Here is a 7773-nt window from a genome sequence, read left to right as displayed (position 1 = left end):
AGTACATCTTTGTGTAAATAGAAAATAATGTTACTGAGAGAGTCCCAGTGACCTGTGGTGTCCCTCAGGGTTCAATTCTTGGGCCAGTCTTATTCAGTTTATGCATGTTGCCTCTTGGCCAAATGCTACAAGACTATGGGAGATTTTACCACAGCTATGCAGTTGATACTCAGATCTACTCGGTACCCTTGACTCACTTAGTAAGTGTCTTGAGCTCATCGCTAGCTGGATGGAACAAAACTTTGAGGTTGAACTGGAAAAAAGAAAAAACCCAGATTATTTTCTTGAGGAATAGCAGTGAGAGGCAAAGGCTAGCTGCCCATCTGTATTCAAGAACCCTAAAATCTAAAGAACTAGTATGTAACCTTGGTATTCACCTTATTTTGCTAATCCCACTTTCACGAGTTTGGTTTTTCCACCTTTGTGTTAGAACTTCTGGTCAGCTACTTGTAGCTAGCTAGCTACAACAAACAAAATGCACAAAGTTACATGGGAGGAGACCAAAGAAGCAATAAAAAGCTCAAATGGGACAACATTACTACATCCAAGGGTCATAATACAGTGGGTGGATGAGATGAAAAGGTGGCCTGAGGTTACCTATGGCGACGTTTTCAATTATTTAGTACATTCGGTAGGCGTAGACGGTTCGGCGATGAAACACTATAAAAGTACCGAAGCATATCAGTACCTGCACAGCGGGAAGGTCGGCCGTGTGCTCCTACACAGAGAGGGTGAATTTATATTTCTGAAAGCCAGTGTGGACCCAAGCCAAGCCAGCTGCCCAAGCCACTCGGCGTGCGTACTGGTTACAGTCCAGGGATCTGTGGAGACGACGGGGTGCTCCTGTATCGCCGGTTTAGGAAGATCATGCAGTCAAGCCGCCGCAATACTGTGGAAGGTAAGTAACGGTACCTTAAGTAAAGCTTGTATAACTTTACTTTATAGGGCGGTGTTATGTTGATATGCATTCATTAAGGGTCAGACCGCCTTTTCCTCGCATGCAGTCCTGTGACTTTGTTGTTGTCTGTCAACTGGATGTGGCGTTAGCTAGCCAGCGTTGCCTCGTACTTTTTGCGGTAACGTGATATGCAGAAGGGAAAAGCTAACCTAGTCATGTCCCCCCGTCTTTGTTTTTATAAACAAATGTGAGGGTTAACATTAGACTGATGTGCACAATTCAGTGACGGTCAGACAAGCTCTCTCTCAGATTACCCAGAGAGTTTATCTGTAGTAACGTGTGAAGTGTATTTAACAGCACTTGTACTTTTCTACGGTAAATGCTCTACAGAAGGTGAACTAGTTACGTTTTCCCATTAGTGTTTTAGAAAATATTCTTTCTATTAGCTTACTTTGTGCTGAAAATCCATTTTCAATGTCTGGAAAAATTTGTTAGCATTGTGTCCAACTCAGAATATTAACTTTTTTTTTTTTTTGGACATGCACAGCTGCTGAATTGATGACCATTTGTAAGTAGCCGGTGTTCTCAAATCTCTTAATGTGTCCATGGAGTAAGATAAGTATATGGAGTCCAGGTACATTTCAACAAATCATGTATCTAGAGTTAACAGATTATTAAGTGTAAACACACTGAACCAGTTACTGACTCAATCTGATTTTCTGCAGTTATCAGATTATTAAGTGTAAACACGCTGAACCAGTTACTGACCCAGTCTGATTTTCTGCAGTTAACAGATTATTAAGTGTAAACACACTGAACCAGTTACTGACACAGTCTGATTTTCTGCAGTTATCAGATTATTAAGTGTAAACACACTGAACCAGTTACTGACACAATCTGATTTTCTGCAGTTATTAGATTATTAGGTGTAAACATACTGAACCAGTTACTGACACAATCTGATTTTCTGCAGTTAACAGATTATTAAGTGTAAACACACTGAACCAGTTACTGACTCAATCTGATTTTCTGCAGTTATCAGATTATTAAGTGTAAACACGCTGAACCAGTTACTGACCCAGTCTGATTTTCTGCAGTTATCAGATTAATAAGTGTAAACACACTGAACCAGTTACTGAGACAGTCTGATTTTCAGCAGTTATCAGATTAATAAGTGTAAACACACTGTTCAGGTTACTGAGACAGTCTGATTTTCTGCAGTTATCAGATTATTAAGTGTAAACACACTGAACCAGTTACTGACTCAATCTGATTTTCTGCAGTTATCAGATTATTAAGTGTAAACACACTGAACCAGTTACTGACACAGTCTGATTTTCTGCAGTTAACAGATTATTAAGTGTAAACACACTGAACCAGTTACTGACACCGTCTGATTTTCTGCAGTTATCAGATTATTAAGTGTAAACACACTGAACCAGTTACTGACACCGTCTGATTTTCTGCAGTTATCAGATTATTAAGTGTAAACACACTGAACCAGTTACTGACACAATCTGATTTACTGCAGTTATCAGATTATTAAGTGTAAACACACTGAACCAGTTACTGACACAGTCTGATTTTCTGCAGTTATCAGATTATTAAGTGTAAACACACTGAACCAGTTACTGACACAATCTAATTTACTGTAGTTATCAGATTATTAAGTGTAAACACACTGAACCAGTTACTGACACAATCTAATTTACTGTAGTTATCAGATTATTAAGTGTAAACACACTGAACCAATTACTGACACAATCTGATTTTCTGCAGTTATCAGATTATTCAGTGTAAACACACTGAACCAGTTACTGACACAATCTAATTTAATGTAGTTATCAGATTATTAAGTGTAAACACACTGAAACAGTTACTGATACAATCTGATTTTCTGTAGTTATCAGATTATTAAGTGTAAACACACTGAACCAGTTACTGACACAATCTGATTTACTGTAGTTATCAGATTATTAAGTGTAAACACACTGAAACAGTTACTGACACAATCTAATTTACTGTAGTTATCAGATTATTAAGTGTAAACACACTGAACCAGTTACTGACACAATCTGATTTTCTGCAGTTATCAGATTATTAAGTGTAAACACACTGAACCAATTACTGACACAATCTGATTTTCTGCAGTTATCAGATTATTAAGTGTAAACACACTGAACCAATTACTGACACAATCTGATTTTCGGCAGTTATCAGATTATTAAGTGTAAACACACTGAACCAGTTACTGACACAGTCTGATTTTCTGCAGTTATCAGATTATTAAGTGTAAACACACTGAACCAGTTACTGACACAATCTAATTTACTGTAGTTATCAGATTATTAAGTGTAAACACACTGAACCAGTTACTGACACAATCTGATTTTCTGCAGTTATCAGATTATTAAGTGTAAACACACTGAACCAATTACTGACACAATCTGATTTTCTGCAGTTATCAGATTATTAAGTGTAAACACACTGAACCAATTACTGACACAATCTGATTTTCTGCAGTTATCAGATTATTAAGTGTAAACACACTGAACCAGTTACTGACACAATCTGATTTTCTGCAGTTATCAGATTATTAAGTGTAAACACACTGAACCAGTTACTGACACAATCTGATTTACTGCAGTTATCAGATTATTAAGTGTAAACACACTGAACCAGTTACTGACACAGTCTGATTTTCTGCAGTTATCAGATTATTAAGTGTAAACACACTGAACCAGTTACTGACACAATCTAATTTACTGTAGTTATCAGATTATTAAGTGTAAACACACTGAACCAGTTACTGACACAATCTAATTTACTGTAGTTATCAGATTATTAAGTGTAAACACACTGAACCAATTACTGACACAATCTGATTTTCTGCAGTTATCAGATTATTCAGTGTAAACACACTGAACCAGTTACTGACACAATCTAATTTAATGTAGTTATCAGATTATTAAGTGTAAACACACTGAAACAGTTACTGATACAATCTGATTTTCTGTAGTTATCAGATTATTAAGTGTAAACACACTGAACCAGTTACTGACACAATCTGATTTACTGTAGTTATCAGATTATTAAGTGTAAACACACTGAACCAGTTACTGACACAATCTAATTTACTGTAGTTATCAGATTATTAAGTGTAAACACACTGAACCAGTTATTGACACAATCTGATTTTCTGCAGTTATCAGATTATTAAGTGTAAACACACTGAACCAATTACTGACACAATCTGATTTTCTGCAGTTATCAGATTATTAAGTGTAAACACACTGAACCAATTACTGACACAATCTGATTTTCGGCAGTTATCAGATTATTAAGTGTAAACACACTGAACCAGTTACTGACACAGTCTGATTTTCTGCAGTTATCAGATTATTAAGTGTAAACACACTGAACCAGTTACTGACACAATCTAATTTACTGTAGTTATCAGATTATTAAGTGTAAACACACTGAACCAGTTACTGACACAATCTGATTTTCTGCAGTTATCAGATTATTAAGTGTAAACACACTGAACCAATTACTGACACAATCTGATTTTCTGCAGTTATCAGATTATTAAGTGTAAACACACTGAACCAATTACTGACACAATCTGATTTTCTGCAGTTATCAGATTATTAAGTGTAAACACACTGAACCAGTTACTGACACAATCTGATTTTCTGCAGTTATCAGATTTTTAAGTGTAAACACACTGAACCAGTTACTGACACAATCTGATTTACTGCAGTTTTCAGATTATTAAGTATAAACACACTGAAACAGTTACTGATACAATCTGATTTTCTGTAGTTATCAGATTATTAAGTGTAAACACACTGAACCAGTTACTGACACAATCTGATTTACTGTAGTTATCAGATTATTAAGTGTAAACACACTGAACCAGTTACTGACACAATCTGATTTTCTGCAGTTATCAGATTATTAAGTGTAAACACACTGAACCAATTACTGACACAATCTGATTTTCTGCAGTTATCAGATTATTAAGTGTAAACACACTGAACCAGTTACTGACACAATCTGATTTTCTGCAGTTATCAGATTATTCAGTGTAAACACACTGAACCAGTTACTGACACAATCTAATTTAATGTAGTTATCAGATTATTAAGTGTAAACACACTGAACCAGTTACTGACACAGTCTGATTTACTGCAGTTATCAGATTATTAAGTGTAAACACACTGAACCAGTTATTGACACAATCTGATTTACTGTAGTTATCAGATTTTTAAGTATAAACACACTGAAACAGTTACTGATACAATCTGATTTTCTGTAGTTATCAGATTATTAAGTGTAAACACACTGAACCAGTTACTGACACAATCTGATTTACTGTAGTTATCAGATTATTAAGTGTAAACACACTGAACCAGTTACTGACACAGTCTGATTTTCTGCAGTTATCAGATTATTAAGTGTAAACACGCTGAACCAGTTACTGACACGGTCTGATTTTCTGCAGTTATCAGATTATTAAGTGTAAACACACTGAACCAGTTACTGACACAATCTGATTTTCTGCAGTTATCAGATTATTAAGAGCATGTAAACACACTCACTGGCTGTGATTATGTAGCTTTAATCTATAATGCTTGAATTTGACTTCATCTGGATTAACGGTAGATCTTTCTGCCTCAGGGATTCCCTGGCTTTGATATGGTGTGCTTTAGGAAGTACGGCACATTTCAAATATTATATCACAATACTTAAAGACATTTTCATGATACACAATATTCATCACAGTATGGAATTTTTCTGAGATTTAATAACTTGGAACAGACATAATACAGCACCAAAAAGGGTTCCTGTGTTGTGACAATGTCAGCCTTGTAACAATAGCATTTTGGTGCCATACAGAACCCTTTTCAAAGCAGTTCTTTATATTATGCCATAGACAACACATTCTTCATCGATCTGAAGAACGATTTTACCATGCAAAAAAACATTTAAACATGGAATGGTTCTATATAAGACTCATGGTTCTAAAAAGAACCATTGCCTTTACTAAAGAACCCTTGAAAAACCATCTTCTTAAGAGTGTATTGTGAGTAATAAGCAGTAAAATTTGGCGATATAGAGGACTAAAGTTACTTGAGTGCATTAAAAGTCATTTTTTATGAATTTTTGGTAAATTAACATGTTTCTAATTACAGAATTTTCCTGAAAATGTAATGAATTTAGCATCAATTGTTTGAACGTTTCCTTTAGCTTTCATTTTAAGGTAAAAATTAAGGCCACACCCACTTTTAAAGTCCTCTATATCTCAGAAATGGATAATAAGATGCAGGTTTAAAGTTCTTCGTGCCGTCTGTTGGGCAGAGTGAAAATATCAAGCTTATCCAAGACGCCTAGGAGGAGATCTTCTGAGATTTCTCACGGAAATGTAGAGTGTGATGAAACACTGTTTCTCTTTCAGTATCTGTGACGTAAGGCAGCCGGTGATCTGTGTTATGGACAAAGACATCATTAAAGCCGTGCTGGTTAAAGAGTGCTACTCCCTCTTCACCAACAGACGGGTACAGTTATATAACACTCAGTGGGGTCAAGACTGGGTGATGACATGATCCTTATAGGTTTAAGTGTTAGTTGGTGTTTTCAGTCAGCAGAGTTAGCTAGTAGCTGTTTTTAAGGTTATAAAGAGTGAAAAGAAAACATCATGACTTCTGCAGCAACTTGATCTCTTCCTCTCTTTTATTCTTTATGTATTTACTGTCACATAATATAATATTGTGTAGAAAATGATTTTATAAATGCCAGTGTTAAAGCTACATCACAACAGATAAAAATAATATTCATAATAATAAGTAAAAATAATCAAAATAATATCACTGCCCTCATGGGGGTTTACCATATTCCAGTAATTATTATTATTATTATTATTATTATTATTGGCTTTATGTTTGCTCAGGTTCCAGTGGAGCTGGGTTCTTCTCCTCTGAGAACCCATGACGCTCAGATTCACCCCTCGAACTGCGTCCCACTGCTGCAACACACCCAATTACCACTAATGTACAACCAGGACAATGTCAGTTGTAAATAAAGACCATTAAATAATAATTCATATACATCAGTTTCATTAAATGATATTAATTTCATACATGTTTACATGTTTATATTACCTCAGTCATATGTGTATGAATATTACCACCTGAATGTCATTGTTGTTGATTATTTTTATAAAGGTTTTCTGAAGATATTGGTGTCTGTATAGACTCTGTTTAATGTTAGACACCAGTACTAATCACAGGAGTTCAGTAGCCAGTTACTCCAATTGAATATACGTTTGACTGTAAGTTAGGGTATAAAGTCTGTTCTAAACCATGTATTGAGAGCAGTCAGTGTAAAAACAGGTACCTCTTTGGGTTTCTGCTTGAAATGCCTGGTAAACCAAGCCATAATTAAAAACAATAAATAATGATTTTAATCAAGTGAACAGTAGAAATGTTTCAATTATTGTATGACTGGCTGGTATTGGAAAACAATAGGATAAACAACAATAAGACAAAAGGAAAAAAATCAAATTTAGCAACTACGTGGGCTACCATAGCATTGGCCAAGCAACACATTAGCAACCACCAGGGACACCATAGCATTGGCCAAGCAACACATTAGCAACCACCAGGGATACCACAGCATTGGCCAAGCAACACATTAGCAACCACCAGGGATACCACAGCATTGGTCAAGCAACACATTAGCAACCACCAGGGATACCATAGCATTGGCCAAGCAACACATTAGCAACCACCAGGGATACCACAGCATTGGCCAAGCAACACATTAGCAATCACTTGAAGAGCAGCTAGTATTTTCAAATTACCTTTAAAAAT

Source organism: Pygocentrus nattereri, chromosome 12, assembly GCF_015220715.1.
Source record: "Pygocentrus nattereri isolate fPygNat1 chromosome 12, fPygNat1.pri, whole genome shotgun sequence".
Taxonomy (NCBI): domain Eukaryota; kingdom Metazoa; phylum Chordata; class Actinopteri; order Characiformes; family Serrasalmidae; genus Pygocentrus; species Pygocentrus nattereri.
This window is presented reverse-complemented; position numbering follows the sequence as displayed.